The sequence below is a fragment of the Notolepis coatsorum genome, assembly GCF_963971535.1.
Source record: "Notolepis coatsorum genome assembly, chromosome: 3".
NCBI lineage: Eukaryota > Metazoa > Chordata > Actinopteri > Aulopiformes > Paralepididae > Notolepis > Notolepis coatsorum.
In genome coordinates this window covers 127,226,415-127,249,033 of record NC_140167.1, presented here as the reverse complement: position 1 = coordinate 127,249,033, position 22,619 = coordinate 127,226,415, and positions in this window count along the sequence as shown.

The window sequence follows — 22,619 nt, the reverse complement described above, 5'->3', positions numbered from 1 at the left end:
GAAGGGAAAAACAGAACAATTTGAAAGGACATGGACATCATTTATACATTTCCTGGAAAATGTGAGAATCTAAAGGAAAGAGATAGGAAACAAGAAAGGTGAGGGATAGGAAAGGGAAAAAGGGAGAAAGATTAAAAAAAAAGGAAAAAATAAAAAAAGGATGAGGGCGAAGACGTTTTTTTTTTTTTTTTTACTTCATTTACAGTATATATATATATATATATCTTTTTTAGGTTGGTATTTCCGTGATTTCTTATAATATATTTAACAACAATTGTTTCTATTATTGTAATATGTCTGCGGAATGTCAAGTTGAATTATAATTAGGGAAGGGAGGCGATTGAAGGATGTCTTTTTATTTTTGTCATGTGATATTGTCTGTATGTATGTTTGTATAAAAGAAAAAAAATGCAATAAAAAACATTGTTTTAAAAAAATTATAATATTGTGACAAAATAAAAATGCACACAAAAAAAATACACATTTCAAGTGTAAACAATAGATACAGCTACTACTGACATTATCACAATGACAATGTCAGTAGCCTAGCTATATCTATTATATTGTGATGAAATATGTGTCACGTACCAGCGCTTGCGACCACAACTCGGCCCGCCCCTTTTTCGTCTACACGTGAAAACGTTTTTTTTTTTTTTTTTTTTTTTTTTTTTTTTTTTTATATATTATTATAAATTGAATGTATAAGCACATATATACTATAAAAACGAACAGTTAGAATATTTAAAAATAGTAACAACCTTTGTTTAAAAGTAGGCTGTTCACGACATTATTTCAGTGGAACGGGAGGCGTAATAACAATTTGCATTTGAATCGAATCTAAACCTTGGGGGGGTAGCCAGCCCACAGCGCAACGCCCCCACAAGACCTATACATACATCTGTTGGCATCTGGTGACACTTTTAATGTGTCTTGCGTTGAGATTGAGAGATGGATGCGAAGACGATCGCTGCTGAACTCAACAAGATATCTGCTGCGGGGAGAGCCATCGATGGATCGCATTTAATGAGTGGGTACTTAACGGACTATTTTCACCCAGGTGTCCCCGAACCACCGCCCAAACCGGACTCTTCAGATGAAGAAGAAGATTCGGATGACGAAGTAGTGCCTGATATCGATCCGAAACCGTACTGTATTTGTAAATCACACACACACACACACACACACACACACAGATGGACCCTGCATCCATACACTCTGTAGACATTGACTTTTATTTTATCTTCCTAAAATTGTTTATTCTATTAGTCCTATACTGTCCAGATAGATGGACCATAGAAATGGACTATTTTATTGTATCTTCCTAATAATAGTTATTGTTTATTAATTGTGCACTGTTGACAGCACTGTAAATCACACACACACACACACACACACACACACACACACACACACACACACACACACACACACACACACACACACAGATGGACCCTGCATCCATACACTCTATAGACATTGACTTTTATTTTATCTTCCTAAAATTGTTTATTCTATTAGTCCTATACTGTCCAGATAGATGGACCATAGAAATGGACTATTTTATTGTATCTTCCTAATAATAATTATTGTTTATTAATTGTGCACTGTTGACAGCACTGTAAATCACACACACACACACACACACACACACACACACACACACACACACACACACACACACACACACACACACACACACACACACACACACACACACACACACACACACACACACACACACACAGATGGACCCTGCATCCATACACTGTAGACATTGACTTTTATTTTATCTTCCTAAAATTGTTTATTTTTTATTGTGATGCTACCTACTAAGATAAGATGATCCTTTATTAATCCCCATGGGGAAATTCTGGTGTCAAAGCAGCATGGGGGGGGGGTACATAGAAATGGACTATTTTATTGTATCTTCCTAATAATAATTATTGTTTATTAATTGTGCACTGTTGAGCTATATAACGCTGTCTGTATAATGACAATAAAGACTCTAGAAATATTCTATTCTATTTAATTTTATTAAAGCACTTTGGTTTGTGCTTAAGCTCCTGTCTGTACAAGCTGGCAGAAGACGAGCCAAATTAACTTCAATTAATATCTGAAACTACTAACCTTCATACCATCTTTTACTAGTATCCATCTTACTACTACTACCTACTATGCTAATAAGTAGAGGAGAGATAACTGCCATGGCAGCACTTAATTATGTTAATGCTATTCAGGTGAGGGGCGTTGCTGGAGGGGGTTTGTTGACGCCCAGTTGAAACTGTCTGAAGTGTGAAAAGTTGCCTTCCTTTGAGACACCTTTTCACCTCTTAGGCAATCTAGAACACAGCCAGTTTTAGAAGTTATAATTGGGCACATCGTGTTCAAAACATTCTCAGATGTCAACATATGACACATCATTTGAAAGCTTAGATTCTGTACTTTAGCAATCTGGAATAATCTGAAAAATGAAAATGTAGAGATCTGGCATAAAGCGCTGTGAGGTGACACATATAGTAATGCATAATTTAGGCACCTTTAGTTTAGTTTATTTTGTTGATGACAATCGTTTGCATTAAACAAATAGATGGGTGCACTAGATTTAGCTAGAAGCTATGATTTCCATCTATAGTCCCATGTACTGTAACGTTACATAGCTATTTAAGTTTATTTCGTCTATAAAGGACAGTGTGTAATGACAATCGTTTGCATTAAACAAATAGATGGGTGCACTAGATTTAGCAAGAAGCTATCATTTCCATCTATAGTCCTATGTACTGTAACGTTACATAGCTATTTAATCACAATAGTGTTGCACGTGTTTTTGCGGGTCCAGTCCACGGTACGTTGACATAATTTGCAAAACACCTTATCGCCGGAGGCATAAAAGTCATTAGGATACTGCTCTGCTCTGAATTTAGGGCTTACTGCGGAATTTCTTAGCTTCTTGACGACATTAATACTGAAGCAGCGAGACGGCAGACGCTTGGACACCGCTGTGTTGTGTGTAACACGCAGCGGTCCCCGCCTCCCCGGTCATGTTTGCTTTGCAACAAACGTTCCACCCAAAAACGGAATTTCAGTCCAGATTAGGCAAAATTCTGCAATATTCCACGTTTTGCAGTTGATTCCATTTTTATTGGTCAATTCCGTCCGTGATTCCGTCCGCAATTCCATGAACGTGGATTTCATATGGCTCTAGTGTCTATCCACAGTCACGATGGACAGTGTAGTGAAGTGGCTGTGGACGTTAAGCGGTACTGCAAGTAAACGTACTCCCCAGAGGCATCCAGACCGATTACCAAGAAGTGAATTCACCTCTTGGTATAGTGGTCTGCGATGTCGCCCGCGGCGCGGAAGACCGGGGTTCAACTCCCACTCAGGGCATGTCAAATAAGACCGGTTACATAAACACGTTTCACAATTATGCCACATCAATGTGGAACACCCTACCCACAGCTGTAAAGGAATGTGAATCACTACGCACTCTCAAAGAGCACCTACGGGAGACTGCAATTCGAAAATGGCACCTGTAAATGTCCTAACCCAACCCCCTCCAATGTACAGTAAATGACCTAACCCAATAATACACGAGACCCTCTTCTTGGGACCAAGTAAGGTTTCGTCGACAATCCAATGTACAGTTACCCCCCCCCCCCACCCAACCACCTCCAATGTACAGTTTCCCCCCCCCCACCCCACCCGACCTACCCAACCCCCCCCCCCCCCCCCCTCCACCCCACCTACCCAACCTCCTCTGTTACGATGCAAGGTAGGAATTGAGTACCAATTGTAGAAGGAAGAAGGAGACGGAGATGTGGTTGCTCTTCTCGAATTGTGTGTTCTTTTTATTGTAAGAATCACCAGAGCAAGGATAAAGTAACGATAACAAGAAAGATGCTAAGCGTCAACTGAGAATATACTTTAAGGAGAAATACTAAATTATAATGACAGCAACAAGAGGGTCCAGCACTTGTCCTGTAGCCGACTGCACGCAGGTCTGTTTGAAGCTCCAACAAAGAGACAGACAACAGGAGATTACTATATAGCCACATTCCTGACATACCACACGCATCAATTAGTGACAGCATAAGTGACAGCGAACCAGAGGTGACAGTCAATCAGTGCAAACATAGAACAGGGTGAAGTACTCCAGAAAGGTGGTAGGGTTTCCCGTCCTAGAAGAGAACAGAAACCCAGAACGTCACACGCCTCCAATGTACAGTTTCTTGGTCAAATGTATATACTCTCTTTTTTAGGCTCTTTTTGTATCACAAACAGTACTGTATTTGTAAATCTGGTATGTCATAAATGTATAGATGTAGCAGTACTGTCTATCTGTATGTCATGTATGTTGTATATGTTATGATTAATTGAAAATGGGGGACCCTGATGTAAACAAGACGAAAGTCTTTCTCTGGTCTGCATCCCCTTGTCTGTATTGAGCTGTACTGTATTGTTCCCATTCTGCAATCTGTTAATAACATTTTCAATCAATCAATCAATCAATCAATCAATGTTTCATCATGAATGCATGAAAGGGGGGGGTAGTTTTTTGATGCTTTGATCGTCACCAACGGCATATGTTGTGGAGTAACGTTACACATGGTTGTTGCGATCAATGTTAAATCATGGTTGGATCAAAGCAGGATTGATGTCATATAGTCCTTACCTTGACTAGGAGGTACCCCAAAAAGAATATTCCAATTGTCTGATCGCGATTCCCAGTATTGGTGTCCATCGTGTCACCAACATAATCCACCACAACACATGCATCTGGAGCATTTGACGCTTCTCAATGTGATTGGGCGAACCGCTTGACTCGCCTGACCCAGAAAACTGTGCACGGAGGGATTTGAACGTAACACAGGGTAAGATATAATGTTTCAAAGGGTGCTCAATACTGCCACCCAGCAGGATGCGGCCGGTATTGCACTTTGGCGATCTCAGACTCATTTCCTATGGTAACCCAGAGGTCCGTATGCCCGTAATGAATAGAAATATCGAATAAAAGAAATAACGATGAAAACCCGACTCGGGTCTGGCGCTGAACAGTTGGCGAGATAACCTGACTATCCTCGGGTCTGGCGCTGAGTTAATGAAAATATAGGCTATATTAAATTATAAAAAGTAAAATGTTCTGATTCTGACAATCTAGACCAGGGGTTCTCAAACCTTTGTATACCATGACCATGACCCCAGTTTATTTAGTAATTTTTTGGCGACCCCACACAATTTATCGCATAATTTCAACGTGGAAATAAGGAATATCAAAATAAAAGCACATGTTGTTGAACTTGATCATGCATATTTATTAGAAAATGAAATTGCAGCACTATGTTATCAATGAAATGTATTAATATTATCAACAAAAGCAACGCAATTGTTTCTGTATACACATTTATAAAACAAGGCATATTTAGCCAACATAAAAAAAATCTAAGAAAAAGCGTTCACATGCGCTTTGGCGGAGGCAGAGATCTGCTTCTACTCTGAGGCGAGATCTGTATTTACTTAACTTTTTTGAGCCTCCTGCTCAGACAGTAGGAGGCCTGCTGCGTCATGCGTAATGAAAGGATCTTTGATCCAGTTGTCCAAATTGTGCGTGCTTTCTCCGAAATTGTTAAATGAGCCCTTCTAGTGGCTACAGATGATGGCCTTCAAAAAAGAATTTGCAACATTTCTTTACTACAAAAAGCCATCAAGCAGAGTAAATTGTACCCCCAAATCTCTGCTGATTATTGTTAAATAATTACTAAATTAAGACACAGCACATAGGCCACATAGCAATTCTCCATAACACTGCAGGAGACACATAAATAGGCCTACATTCCTCTACACAGCACACACCTCCCCCCCTCACTCTCGCTCTCTCAACACACACACACAAACACACACACACACACACACACACACACACACACACACACACACACACACACACACACACACACACACACACACACACACATTGACTACACGCTGGACACTGCCACATCTGGCAAGAGCTCCAGACCAGATCCATCCATTTGCATCCACTTACACTGTAAGTCCTTTGGTGAGAGATCTCACCAGATTAGCCCAGATCAAATAATTCAACTCATTGTCACAAAATGCCACAAGTCACTAATATACGACTAGCCAAGGGATTATAGACCCCGGTCAGGTACTGGTCACATACCACAGTCTCCATGAATCACATATCGTTATCGATAAAGACATACAGACACACACGCACATATGTGCACGTAAATGTGCGTACCATGCACTCATGCACGGCAGACATACTGGCTGACCAATACACAAGATACACAACATGCACACAGGACAGAGACTACATACACACTGGACTATTGGGTGACTAATAAAACACTAGGATAAGGAAGGATAGGGGAACTTCTTCTTGGCTTCTGTGATGTACGTGGGTTGGTCATTATCATTATTACTGTATTTGGAAGACCATGTGAACATCAGATTAGTGAGTATGGGTTATGTTATTCCTGGTTGTGTGATGTGTCATCTTCTAATCCTGTTTCTTTTCTCTTTTCCCAGATACCTCTCATCCTCCTGATTGAGCTGATTGCACCTGCTTGGTTACACCTGTGGGCAGTCAGTTGGATGAGTGGATATAACCTGGAAGATGGCACACACACGGGGCGCCTCATTGTGTCACTTGCTGGTGATCACGGTGTCGGAGGTTGCCTGTGGTTGCCACTGTGGTGGAACTGTGTTTCATTTGCCCTTGTTGTAGTGTATTTGGCCTTGTCTCCATAACTGTATGAGACTGTGTGTTCGTCCTATTCACACTGGTAGGTATCTGAGCTAGCGTTGCTACCAGGTAACATATAGAGACATATATATAGATTGGCCTCTGTGTTAATTGACACATTCATGGGGGAGCATATCTATATTATTGGCCTTATCATTTAATCCCTAGTGTTGTCTGTTTGTCCATTTATATCTACCTTGTTTGTTCTCCCCTTACCTTTTTCCCTTTGTGTGATCTAGGGTTGAAATCCCCTAATAACATCCCCTTTTCCCCTTTGGGGAACAGGCCGTGGGTTGGAAGCCCCACACCTAATAAATACAATTTACCATCTGAAAACGTCTTTGTTTACTATCTGCCTACCCGGGACTGTTTTGAGAAGCATCTTTCTACTGAGGGGGTTGTTTTTTGCTCATGTAACACCTGCCCAGATTACTATCTTGTATGGTCAATAGACCTCTGTACATGACATGGGGGCTCGTTAAGTTTGCGCAATTGTATGGTTCCTTGTTGGTAAAATAACGGGGTGACTTGTCGATTGAAGCATGTCAGGTGTAATAAGATAGCGTTTTCTAAATTGGTATTGGTAGGGGTCCGTGCACAGTTGATTGATGTAAACCATTATTGTTGTGATGCTCTTAACCATTCTATTTTTCTGCCACATAGGTAACGGGGGGAGGGCGGCTAGGTGGTGTAGTGGACAAGTCACTCGCCACCAGTGTGGAGACGCTAGGATTCGCATGTTCGAATCCAGCTCTCCACATTGTTTTTCAGTTTGGCTGGTCGTCCGCAGTAATACACATTGGCCGTATTACGGGGAGGGAAAACTGAAGGGTGGGGATCGAACGTTGTGAACAAGCGACTCCTACAAGTCGGTTGGTGCGCCTGCGCAGTAAAATCAGGAAGTGTCGGGGGCAGCGTGAGCCTCCCACGCGTTACTCCTCGACACTGAGAGATCGAGCTGCGCAGGTGAAAAGATGCGACTGCTGTTACCTCAAGTACCGGAGGGGACTTGTGCTATGTATGACTTAGTCCACATTGCAGCCGGCTTGTGGGAGGCAAGAAACAGCGTTCGTGACAGGGGAGGGTTGAATTGGATGATACGAAATTGGGATGGGAGAAAATATGGAAAAATGGGAGAAAAAGTGGATCAAAAAAAAAAATAGGTAACGGGGGGGTCACCTGCTTGGCTAGAGGGTGGGGGGCACGAGTCGTGATTCCGGTGGAGTGCGCAATGAAATCGGTAAGCGACTGAAGATATTTGTAGCCTTTCATCCATCTAGTGGAGTAGTTTATCTGGGATAGGCTAGACGCTAGAGTGACACAGGTGACTCCTAGTTGAGTGGTTAGGACCATTTGTTATTATTTTCATTTAGTAGATGTGGTCAGTTGGATTGTTTTGGTTAAGAGGTATGAAAGCAGAATGTGTCTATTATTATTGTGCACGGTCATGGTTAATTAAGTGAGGACGTGATATATATGTATATTTTTTTTTTCTTTCTCACGCACACATAAAAACATAATATGGCTGTGTCGGCGTTTGTTTTGGAAGCCTTTATAGCGGATCCGACAGAGGGTCAAGTGGAAGTTAGCACTAAGGCGGAATTAGGCCTTATTGCTAGGCATTATGCTATTGCTGTACAAAATTCCCAATCCAAGGCGGATATGAAGGCAGCTGTTATAGCAGGGTTGGTCGAGCAACAGGTGTTTAGCCCGGCTCAGGGAGTAGTGAGTCATAGTGATCAGGAGGTTGCACACACTGGCGAATGGGTTAACTCTCCCTTACGTGATCTTGACATGGATGGTGGTGCTATTAGGAAGGATGGTAGTACGGCCGGAGTTGAAAGTGAGACCGCGGGCGATTCGGATAAAGACTCCACGTCTTCTGGCCATGCGCGCTCTAGTCTGCGTTTGGCCCGTCTCCAGATGGAGGAGAGAGCGCTGTTGCGCAGAGAGGACAGAGACAGGGAGGACAGAGCAGCTGACAGAGAGGACAGAGCAGCTGAGAGAGATAGACGGGACAGAGCTGACCGAGAGGACAGAGCAGCTGAGAGAGATAGACAGGACAGGGCAGCTGAGAGAGACAGGGAAGAGCGAGGAAGGGAGAAGGAGAGAGATAGAGAGCTCCAGATTACACTGAAGAGGATGGAGCTGGGGAGTGTTGGCTCTTCTTCGCCCTCATCTGAAGGTGGCCAGGGCAGTTTTAATGTTGGGCAACATATTGCTATGGTTCCTGTTTTTCGAGAATCTGAGGTGGAGGCATTTTTTTTGAATTTTGAGCGGGTAGCGGGGGCTGCGAATTGGCCGGAGGATCAGTGGGCACTATTAGTGCAATATAGGCTCACGGGTAGGGCTCAAGACACATGCCAGTTTTTATCAAAGGAGGACAGCATGGTATATGAGAAAGTGAAGGGTGCTGTCTTGCGCGTGTATGAACTGGTGCCGGAGGCTTATAGGCAGCGGTTTAGGGGACTAAGTAAAGCCCCCTCGCAAACACATGTCGCATTTTCCCATGAACAACGGATGGTGTTCACTCGTTGGTGTGAAGCGTGTAAGGTGGATGGACTCGCGGCTTTGAGCGAGTTAATCCTCATGGAACAATTTAAAAAATTTGTGCCCGAACACATGATAATACAGTTGGAGGAGCGAAAGGTTTCTACCCTCCAGGAAGCTGCAGTTTTGTGTGACGAGTTGGCAATGATCCACAAAAATGTTTCTGCATCACATGTTTCTGTACGAAATGGTGTGTATGTAGGAGGGGGCGCGTTCTCTCCGTCGGGGCCGCCGTATCGCGGAGGTGACGAGCGACCATTCCGACCTCGCTCACCGCCGTCTCGAAATACCTTGGGTGACGAGCGAGCATTCCGATCACGCTCTCCGCCGTCTGAAAGGGTGTGTCATTATTGTAAAAAAGAAGGGCATTTTGTGAAGGACTGTCATGCGCTAAGGGATCGACAGGAGACCAGGGAGTCAGCCCAGGAACCGAAAGGGGTGGGGTTGATTGGTACGGTGTCATGTCCTGACCAGCGTAGCTCTTTTGAGCCCTTTTTGTTTGATGGTTGTGTGTCCCTGTCGGGTAAAGTTGGGGACTACCATCGGGTGAGAATACTCCGTGATACAGGAGCCTCTCAATCGTTCATCCTGGCTGATGTATTACCGTTGGATGTGGACTCCTGTCGGTCGAGCGGATTGGTGAGAGGTATTGGCATGGGGTGTGTGCGCGTGCCGTTGCATCAGGTGCATGTACAGTCTGCACTGATCACAGGTTGTTTTCCGGTCGCGGTTCGCCCATGTTTTCCCGTAAAGGGCGTGGATTTCGTCATGGGAAATGATATTGCTGGGGATAAGGTCGTCCCTGTGTTGGAGGTTGGAGACGCTCCGTTTACTAACTTGTTGTGTGATGCATTGATTAATAATCACCCCAATGTCCCTTCTATTTGTGCTGTCCCTAGGGATTTTGAGGTGGGGGATGAGGTGTTTATTGTGCTGCCCACGCCTAGTACGGTGCTCACTGCCCGGTTATCAGGACCTTATGTGGTAAGAGGAAAGGTCTCTGCCACTAAGTATATGTTGCATACGCTCGGGCGGCGGAGGAGGACACGCTGGTGTCATGTGAATAGGCTAATGAAAAATCCTGCCCGCGTCTCGTCGAAGTTGAGATGTGACAAGACTGTGGTTTCACATGCTGTGTTGTGTTCAAATGTGCCTTACAGGACGCACGGGGTTGATGTTGGGAGTGCGAACACCATTGAGCAATTTGCGTATGGTTGACCGTGTGGGCCCAGAATAGGGGCATGTGGTCTATATGGAGTGTGATTTCTATTTATTTTTGTTCTGTTGGTACTAATCGGATGTTGGTTGATAATAAGTGATAATGTTTTGCTAACCCTGCGGGTTCGCTCTTATGGGGGGAGGTGTGATGTACGTGGGTTGGTCATTATCATTATTACTGTATTTGGAAGACCATGTGAACATCAGATTAGTATCATGAGTATGGGTTATGATATTCCTGGTTGTGTGATGTGTCATCTTCTAATCCTGTTTCTTTTCTCTTTTCCCAGATACCTCTCATCCTCCTGATTGAGCTGATTGCACCTGCTTGGTTACACCTGTGGGCAGTCAGTTGGATGAGTGGATATAACCTGGAAGATGACACACACACAGGGCGCCTCATTGTGTCACTTGCTGGTGATCACGGTGTCGGAGGTTGCCTGTGGTTGCCACTGTGGTGGAACTGTGTTTCATTTGCCCTTGTTGTAGTGTATTTGGCCTTGTCTCCATAACTGTATGAGACTGTGTGTTCGTCCTATTCACACTGGTAGGTATCTGAGCTAGCGTTGCTACCAGGTAACATATAGAGACATATATATAGATTGGCCTCTGTGTTAATTGACACATTCATGGGGGAGCATATCTATATTATTGGCCTTATCATTTAATCCCTAGTGTTGTCTGTTTGTCCATTTATATCTACCTTGTTTGTTCTCCCCTTACCTTTTTCCCTTTGTGTGATCTAGGGTTGAAATCCCCTAATAACATCCCCTTTTCCCCTTTGGGGAACAGGCCGTGGGTTGGAAGCCCCACACCTAATAAATACAATTTACCATCTGAAAACGTCTTTGTTTACTATCTGCCTACCCGGGACTGTTTTGAGAAGCATTTTTCTACTGGGGGGGTTGTTTTTTGCTCATGTAACACCTGCCCAGATTACTATCTTGTATGGTCAATAGACCTCTGTACATGACAGCTTCACTGACTGGACGGACGGACTGGACTGACGGGACAATGAATTGACTGCATTTTTCTTTGATACACGACCGGCCGGTTGTACCAACTAGATTTTAATTGTACCATGCTTATTCACTTTTTATAATACCTTGCTTACCGGTATTCACTTTTTATAATACCTTGCCATTCACTTTTTATACCTTGCTTATTCACTTTTTATAATAAATACCATCAAAAGTGTTTCATCTCTTTTATCTTTAAATATCTTATTACAACTTTCACGTATCCGAGTCTAAAAACGTGATATTATCCTGGAGTGCCACTAACAGGGTTTCTTAATCCAGCTCTCCATTTTAGCTGAGTCCAAACAGGTCTGTGTCCCGACTTTGTAGTCCCAGATTCAACGCATTGAGGTGGTCAAAAATGTTGGCTAGATATGCCAGCTGTGCCAGCCATTCTCTGCCAATGGGTTGTTTTTGTCTGCAAGGAAAATCTTCAATTTAGGGGCGCCCCAGTGGCAAACCACATAACACGCTGAGTCGCGGCACGGCCGACCCGGGTGCGATTCCCGGACCCGTCGCTATTTGCCAAATGTCTTCCCCCCACTCTGTCTCCCGTTCCTCCTCTCTCTCTCTCTACTGGACTGCCCAGTAGCAAAAAGCGATAAACGCTAAAAAAATTATATATAAAAAAAAAAAAGTGATTTAATACTCTGCGTCGAGATAGCCACCTCACTTCAGTGTGGTATAGCAGCTGGTTATGTGCAGAGCCCATTTCATCGCGGCCAACCAGCACCGCTTCTGACAACAAACCTATCCATTGCGAGGCCAGACCCCCCTCCCACAATTTTACTTGCGCAGGATGTAGTGAAATTTGTATTGGAATACTGTTTATCGGCCTCCGTTGATGAAGGGGCGAGACATGCCAAATACACACAACTGCCAGGTGGAAAACTCTATCTGAGTTGGGCTCGTCCGTTTTTCTCTTGATTTTAAATTTGTTCTTAGTTGCAATGTTGTCGCAACCCGTAGTTTGAGAACCGCTGATCATGCAGCTCATCCTTCTTCTGCAGCTGTATCCTTCTTCCATAAATCTCAAAGCTCAAATGGTTTGAGGTGAACCAGCACGACCTGGTCACAATTTTCGACCCTCCCTTAAATACTGCACACCACCAGTATGGCACTCATCCCTGACTAACAAACCCTGAAAATCCAAAAAAGGGTCTGCTGGATTATGCTAGACGAGACCTACTATAACTACCCCTCTGCTAGGACTAGCCTGGACATCTGCTCTCTACTATAACTACCCTTCTGCTAGGACCAGCCCGGACATCTGCTCTCTACTATAACTACCCTCTGCTAGGACCAGCCTGGACATCTGCTCTCTACTATAACTACCTCTCTGCTAGGACCACCCTGGACATCTGCTCTCTACTATAACTACCCCTCTGCTAGGACCAGCCTGGACATCTGCTCTCTACTATAACTACCCCTTTGCTATGACCAGCCTGGATATCTGCTCACTCTGTCTCTCTCAAAAAGGAGAGAGGAGCGGTGTCTCAGTTATGTCAGACATGTCCTGAAATTTTAAATGAATGAGCTACCCCCCCCTACAAACTGCTCTCTGGTAGGGATACTGTCTAAAGCTACCTCATGAGGACAAGAACTGTGCACTATTCCAAGTCTAGCATTCTCTATGTCAGCATTTCCCAAAGTTAGGGTTGCGACCCAAAATGAGTCGCGGACCCGTTTTTATTGGGTTGCAAATATATATAAAAAATTTAAAAAAAATTTAATTATAAAGAAAAAAAATATATATATATTTTTTTTAATAAAAAAGCTGTAGATGTGTTGCTTCAGTTTGGCACCACATACTTATGTGAATCTGGGTTTTCTACTCTAGCATACCTGAAAAACAAATACAGAAACAGACTAAATGCTCAGCATGACCTCAGAATAGCACTTTCAAAAACCAAGCCCAGAATAGATCTGCTGGTTAAAGACTTCAACCAGCCACATACCTCATTAGATTTCATTGTGCCATAGATGAAATATTATACCCCTTCTAGCATGATGTTAGGTCTGTAGAATTTTTTAATAAATCAGTACAAATTAATCAGAATGTTGCTCAATGTTGGGGTTTAAGGTTGAGGGACGGAGGGAGGGGGTAAGAAATGGAGAGTTGAAAAAGGGGTGAGAAATAGAAAGGAGAGTAGAACATGTTTGTTCATTTAAAAGTGTTACAAAATTGTATGTACATACGTTATGAGGTGGTGAGCAACTTAACATTACACTCTGATTATTGCTGTGATGTACTTTTATAATTAAATAAATACATTTCATATACATTTGAAATTCATGGTTTGTTGTGTTCTTTATCAGTAGTTTATAAATGTATGTTATGGCAATTCATGATGTATTTTTGTAAGTTTGGGTCCCGGGGAAACACCAAATTTCTCTTTTGGGTCTCGAGCTGAAAAAGTTTGGGAACCCCTGCTCTATGTGACCCCCCACCCACACACATTTACAGGAGAATATAAAGCAGGCCTTGGACATAAACTGAAACATACCGCTCTGACGCGCAAATTCACTCTCTCAACTTAAATGTGTAACTACTGTCTCTCAAACACACACACACACACCATCTAAACCAATTATTATCAAAATGAGGGGTGCAAGCAAATGGTGCACGCACAAGACACGCACTGCTTACTTTTCAGCCCTAAAAGCTTAACACTTTCAGTGCCAACGACGAGATTTCTCGTTAGTTCATGCCAACCGTTGAGTGCCAGCTGACGAGAGATCTCGTTTTTTAATCGTTATTTTTTTTATTATCGATTTCCATAAATTTTTCATCAATATAGCCTCACGTTACCAGTGGGGATCTGTCTGAACTCGAACAGGGTTCCTATCCTCTCTCCGGATGGTACTGCACCCCTTTGGATTGGATTGAATGAAACGCATGGAGAAAAAAAAGTCCTGCTTCCACATTTTACTTGTCAGACAAGTAACTGGAGACGATCCAAGTCATTGCCCACCACCAGAACAGCGGAGAATATGTGTTTCCAGTACCCATTGTTGGATCAATAAATGCGATCGATATTTGGAATGGCGATCAGGAATTGGAATAATCTTTTTGGAGAACATCTGATCTGAGGTAAGGAATCTATTTTACCAGTCTTGGGATAATCAGAGCAATTTTCACCTATATATCAGCGTGTGCCATATGTGTGTATGTGTGTGTCTGTGTGTGTGTGCGATCAGGAAATAAGATAATCGATTTTTCAGCCCGCTTCTATAGCGTGCATAAGTACAGATATACTATCGATAATCTAGCGTTTATTTGAAAACGATTCATAAATAGGCTTGAAAAATGACAACGTGTTTTGTGTATTCCAGTGTATTCCAGTAAAGGGCGTTTATCACAGAATCTTTATTTTTTTCGGAAACTTTCAAAAAACGAGCGTTTTTCAAAATGGTATAAAACGGAAATTAACTGATTAAAAAACAATCCATTTCGACAATGTTGACTGCAAACAAGTCATTGATAAGCGACGGCCATATTAGAAACATAGCCATAATTTAAGATATAGTTTATGCGTTCGCAAATATGAGAGCTCTGTCATTGAATCTAGCGGTGGCACGCAACAGGGTTCCTAGGCACCGCATGGCTGGCACGGAAAGTGTTAATGCATAATGGTACAGTGACATGCCATATATTTTACCAAATTAAACGTATGTAGTAGTAAGTCTGTAGATAGGATGCATTAAATTCTACCTCACCCAGAATCACAATAGGAAGCCAATGAAAATAATGTTTTAGGTGAATTTGCATACCAGGCAGGAACTCACTACGCAGTTCAACTAGACTCTGGAGATTTCCATTACTTGGTTTATGTCAGGAGGAAGGTATTTACTACAAGGTGAAAGACTTTGCCAGTGAACATCTTTCTATGTTGGTGATGTGCCTTTTCAAGCATTTCCATTGTGTACCAGCTATCATTGCCGTTTTGTCCATCCAGGGTGCGTTTGTCTTGTCAGTCCGCTAGCACTGCAGGCAGGGCTTATTTAAATGTAAACAGCTAAGGCCGCCAATGGGTATGGTTTTTATTAGTAATGTAAGTTAAAAGTATTTCAGATAGTATCCTGAGCATAAATAAACTTTGAAACTGGAACCTTGAAAATGTAGGCATTGTCAAATTATGGATATTAACACATTGAGTGCCAACGATGAGATTAGTCATCTTAACTCGCCATGCGTTGAGTGCCAGTGACGAGTTTTCTGTCAAAGATAAATAATGAAAAAATATATGATAAAATGTTGTTATATTGCACAGAACATTTTGTTTTATATGAATGCACAGAGAATGAATTTTTTATTTATTTGTATGCATGTACATAACCTTGTTTTTGTAACAGCCTCCCACCCACCTTCCCTCAAAAGGCCTTTGCTTTTTGGACAGGCTGATTTTGTATATAATAATTTGTTTTTAATTGCTTGCCTGGGTAAATAAAGGTATGACGCATTTTATGCAAAAATTCCAAAAATAAGATTTAGTCAATATTGAATTTAAATCTCATGTGCCAATGATGTTGTTAGCATGCTAGTATATAGCCTCAATGCACAATGGTGTGCTAAGTTCATGAAACATCATATGGTGTGACACTTCATCATATGGTGTGACAGGGTTTTCTAATCACACCATATGATTAATGTGTCACACTATATGATATTAACTGCATTTAGCTAGATATATAATGCTATTTCATATTAAGTTTAATGAATATTTTGTCCTTTTAACACTTTTTTGTCACTGTATTATAAAAGAAAAATTCCAAGGTATACCTACTTGTATCCCTACTTCCATACTATCCCATTTCTCAAACTAAATCCATGTTTATCAACAAGATAATAGGTAGCATACCTAAATGGCGCCCTGTTTCCCTCATTAGTGAACAAATGCTTTGAAAAACATGTTCAGAAATTAATCCATTAATTAATTGAACCATTAATGAACAAATTTAAATACATTTTTGGGAGTGACAATTGACCAGAAATTTTACTGGAAATCACATATAAAATAACGTAAAAAGAAAAATATCCAAAACCATTGCAATATTATATAAAATGAAATATATCTTAAACAAGAACTCACTCCATTTGTTGTACTCTTCGCCCATAGTTCCATACATAACCTACTGTGTGGAGGTATGGGGAAACACATATAAAACAAACACTAACCAAATTTTCATAATGCAGAAGAAAGCCATAAGAATTGTGAATCAATATGAACCGACAAACGCACTCTTTATTAAATCAAATACCTTAAAATTGGAAGATCTTGTCGATCTTAGCACTGCAATAATAATGTACAAAGCATATAAGCACTCACTTCCAAGTTGCATTCAGGAGTTGTTCCAGACTAGAGAGAGCCGGTATAGACTTAGGGGAAGTTGTATAATCAATATCGCAAAGGCAAGGACAAATATAAAAAGTCGATGTTAAAGGGGCAAAACTATGGAATAACTGACAAAGAAGTAAAAATGTGTAGTTCGCTACATACTTTTAAGAAATTACTCAAATATAAGGTGATACATAAATATAAAACCTCATTATTATCCTATTTATATTTGATCTATAACATAACTGTATTCAAATAGTGACAAGGGGGGGGGGGGGGGTATATATATAAAAAATGATAATAATAAAAAAAAATACATAAATAAATGTGTATACGTTTTGTACATAAAACTATGAAACGTTTGTAACCTTTGCTAAATGATATACTGAATTATGTTTCTTTTTTGTATTTTTTTTTGTGTGTAAATAATGTAATGTAAAAAGGGTAGGCAATTATAAGCCTCGGCTTCAGCCTACATCTTTTCAGTCATTTTTGTATTTAATTTTTTTAGTTCTACTACTATGCTTTGTAAAAAAGAAATTCAAAAAAAAATGACAGAAATAAAATCATTCATTCATTACCGAAAAAGACCATCACCAATTTGCTTACAGGAAAAACAGATATACGGACGACGCAATAGCTACAACACTCCACAATGCCCTCACTCACCTGGAGGAAAATTAGTCCTATTTGAGGATGCTGTTAGCTGACTATAGTTCAGCATTCAACACCATACTCCCTGCCAGACTTGACACCAAGCTCAGAGACCTACTGTAGGACTTAACCTCAACCTGTGCAGCTGGATCCTGAACTTGGATCTGTCTGATCGATGGCAGGTGGTGAGGATGGGCTCCAACACCTCTGCCCCTCTGTCTGACAGTCAACACAGAAGCCCCCCAGGGCTGTGTCATGAGCCCTGGGACAGCAGGCTCCAGGACAGTTTTTCCCCCAGGCAGTAAGGTTCATGAACAAAATAAACACTATTCAGACATACACATACACACAGACACACACACACATAAACAGATGGAACAGAATCACACACAAACATGAGAACAATCAAACACATGCACATAATACACTATATCCACGTTTCCATTATCACTGTACTATATTATTGTACTATACAGTCTTATATACTGTATTATATTGTAATGCTATTTTAAACATTATATTTATGCTGCTATTTTATGCTACTTCTATCGCTTTATTTTATTCTATTGCCATTGCTGCTGTAAGGTCAAGGAACCAAAACCAAAACAGTTTCACTCACCTGTAGTTGTATAATATGTATAAGATATACGATGTGACAATAAAGAATCTGAATCAGATGGAGAGGGCTGAGCTAGTGTCGGTATCAGACCAGTGTTGAACTGCTAGGCAGGTCATCTGAGGGGAACTGCAGGGGTGGAGGGGATGGAATGGAAAGTCTGGAGCCAGTTCCTGGGGGTCCAGTATGAGGACAATAAGGGCTGTGTGTGTGTGTGTGTCTGTCTGTATGTGTGTGTGTGTGTGTGTGTGTGTGTGTGTGTGTGTGTGTGTGTGTGTGTGTGTGTGTGTGTGTGTGTGTGTCTGTGTGTGTGTGTGTGTGTGTGTGTGTGTGTGTGTGTGTGTGTGTGTGTGTGTGTGTGTGTGCGTGCGTGCGTGCGTGCGTGTGTGTGGATCTCTTGTAGGATCCGCTGGCAGGTGGTGAAACAGACTGGAGATGGTCCAAAACATCTCCCTGAGGTAAAGGTTCCGCTGCAGCCATTATCAGTGCGGTATGGGCTGGGCTGGGCAGGGACCGGAGCGGCTGGAGGTGGTCCAGTAGGCTTGGCTGGGTTGAAATGACCTTGTGCTGTGAATAGGAAAACGCAGCGAGGGTCCAGGCTGTTCCCAGGCTGACTGAGGGGCCGTGCACACTGGCGGAGCTAGGTCATAACGTGCCCCAGGTGCAGGAGTTTTTATGGGGGCCCTTCCTTATGACTGTCTATATATGTTAAAGCATGTAGTAATTGTAATGTTACTCTTTGGAGGGACCTCCCATTGGGCCCCACAACACAGGAGCCACGGTGCAGTTGCACTCCCTACACTCCTGGATCTCGTATACCCTGACTGTGTATATAGAACAGGTGGAAGAAGGACTTAGAGGGAAAGGAAACTGAGATGATAATTATTTTTCATTAAAGGGGCTATGTATTGCTATTCCTAGCACTATTTGGGCAACTTTACACAATTCCTGTGAGTCTATGTATCTGTAAGGTTTATTCCAAAAATAATAATTGTTTTATATTTAAGTACTCAAAACCAGCATTTTTCTGTCTTAGGATTTCAAGCTGTTATTGGCTTGGCTCCACCCATACTAGCAGAATGCTTTGAGTGACAGCCACCCACCAAATAGCTCCGCCCATCTCCCCGTCCTTCCTTCCAGGTGAAGGTCTCAGGTTTCAGGTTTTTATTTCGACACAAAACATATACCGATTTTACTAACTAATACAACATGGCTGTACATTATGTTTGGGATCCAGAGAGCGACCCACACTATGATTCAGAAGAAGAAGTCGAGTTGCAACAGCGAGGCTCGCAAATAGTTTCCGATTGGTACGTTTATCTTGTACGTATGTAACGTTAGTATAATGGCTTGCCGAAAAGAGCGAGTAACGTTAGTACTTACTTGACCAGCCAGCTTGCTTCGATAGCTTGCTATAAGTAACGTTACCTTGTTTACCTCTGACTAGTTGTGTTTGTATTGAGCAGTTTTTAATTATGACTAGCTTGCTTCAATAGTTTGCTATAACGTTACTTTATAAAGAGCAGCATACCGTTATATACAGTGTCCCCCAACCACCCCTCCTACCCCCCCCCCCCCCCCCCCCGCTCCTATGTACAGTTTCTTCTGTCGTGTCCCAAATGGTAGGTACAACTCCTTTGTTTAGCACCATCCATGATGCCAGCCCAGCATCAAAAAATGTATTATATACCCCACCGTCGAACACACACACTAACGTTAGATTGTACTCACCCCCCAAACAATGGTTCCCCACACACACACACGTGAACAGTGAACGTAGTTAGTTAGCTCACTAATTACGACATATCTACTTACTACTTCTGTCGGGTCCCGAATAGTAGGTACAACTCCTTTGTTTAGCACCATCCAGGATGCCACCCCAGCATCAAAAAGACCTTGATTGACAACGTCTTCAATGGAAAAATGTGCAGTACAAACCCGAGTATGAGACGTTGCGACAGAACTAGGAGGGTCCCCAAAAACGAACTTGGTCCATTGCTGGTGAAGTTCGGCATCCACGGGAAAAGCGTGCAAAGACATATTAGTAGCTTTACAGCCAGGAACAGAACATGTTCTGCGGGGTTTGCTCACCGTGGAAGATATGCAAGTGACTGCACTCCTGTTTCTAGGTAGTAGGTACCTCTCTATTCTAGGTAGAATGGGGGCGGGCATTAGCTCCAACCACAGAGCCAATCGCATCACTGTGCGCTACCCAGAGCCCGAATGACGTGACTCAGGCCTTCAAATCAAAATGACCTGATTTACTGGAGGACGAAAGGGGCTGGGCTGAATCTGAGCAATCCGCCAATATGGTATTTAGACCCTAAAACACATTGATACGAACGCCCATTACTATAATACAATGCTAGAGACTGAAAAATGACATTTATAATACATAGCCCCTTTAAGAATTCAATCTTCTTCTTCTATATACTTTCACTATGGATTCTATTATCCAGTGTTACGACCCTGGCTCATGGGCACGCAACCTATGTGCAAACCAACACCAAAACCCTGTGCTCTAACTCAAAGTGCTACTATATCAAGGAACTATTAATGTAAATGTAAACTAATGTACTAAATGTAAACCCAACGGACAAGGACTGGAAGAACCTGACACCTCTTCCTCTAAGCACAGACACTGCATGTGTGTTACTAGGGCTGGCTTTAAAGCTCCCAGCAGATAACCAATCAGCACTAATTGGCTAGTTGGCAGCCCTCACCTGCATGCCCCGTGACACAGGAGTGATCAGGCCTGCCTGCACAGTGACACAGGAGTGATCAGGCTCCTGGTACATAACACCTCCCCCACCAAACTGGTTGACCCAGAGGCAACCACCACACAACAACCCATAAACAAAACAAAAAAAAACAACTGTGACCCATTAGTTGTCAGGGCCACCACCACAACAGTGATAGCGGGTCGGCCCCTGTCGAACACGACCACCAACCGTGTTGTATGCTCCCTTTCAACAGGCCCCTCCACCGATACCGACCTGTCAAAAATAGACTGCAAACCAAAATCAACCTGGGAACTGCGCTCAACAGAACAGAACACAGCAAAACAAAAACCATAGATCACTGATACCACCACCGCGCCCATATCCATCCCACCTGGCACTGTCAGTCCAGGATACTGCAAACCGTGAACATCCAGAGTAGGATGTACCGCCTCAGGTACAGCCCCACCGTACCTGGAACATGGCAGTACGACAGTCACAAAAACGTCTGGAACACCATCTAAAATGGCGTCACCCAAAATAACATTGTCCTGATCAAAATCAAAATGGCTGCCACTCAACAGACCAGGTCGCGAAGGCGGCTCCTGCTCCACAGGACACAGGTAACTAGGTTGACCATCACACCTAGTGCATGGCAGAGAATCAGTGTGGACATGTGGATCAATGTCAGAATCATCAACTGACATACTGGGACCATCCCTGCCCACAAGTGAAACATTAGGGACAATAGAGCTACTGTGGGAAGGCTGGCAGCCTAAGTCAGGCTTAGTAGCCTCTCCAACTAGAACGGTGTCACATGAAACAACAGCACCTCTCATAGCATCCTTCCCACACTCCTCCTCCAATTCGTTCGTGGCCTCAGCCACCATACAGGCTGGGAAGACACTGAGACACTGCGCTGCCATACCATCTCCTGCCACATGCTTCTCCGGCACGCATGTCAACTCTGGTTTCACCACCGGGCCTAACACAAAGCCACAATCAAGAGAATCATTATGCAGAGGTAGATTCACAGTGTGCTTTCCAAAATTCTCAACAGGTACACATTTTAATTCAACAAAGAATGTGTCACTAAGTGTAATGTCCCAAGTCAAAGTATCAACAACATCACTTTTGTCCTTTGACATTTCCCGAGCCACAGCACACACAGGAAACACTCCTGGATGTTTCTGTGCCAGCTCATTAGGGACCTCAGAAACCACAGAAATGGGAGTTACAACCGGAGTAGCCAACACTTTGTCACCAGCCAAATCATTCCCTAGAATGAAGGACACCCCCTTTATGGGAATGTGAGAACATACCCCCACAACAACATTGCCTGATACTAAGGGAGAATTGAGCGTGACCTCATGCAAAGGTGCATCCACAAATCCACCCCCAAAGCCCCGAACAACGACACCGGAATGCAAAGAAGAGTTTTCTAAAAACGGCAAAACCCCCTCCAGAATGAGGGACTGAAAAGCACCGGTATCTCTCCAAATTGTTATAGCCTGTTTGGACTCTAGTGCATTAGTCAGGGAAACAAATCCATTCATCATAAACCTTGAGGAACCCTCGAGCTCTTTGTCCACACGTTTGATACTTTCCCCATCCCCATCTAACGTTGGCATAGGCGTTCTGCATATGGTTTCTACCAGAGCCACGGTTCTGAAATTTTTCTGCTCAAGCACCGGGCACCCAGCAACGATATGACCAGGTTCTTTACAGTAGAAA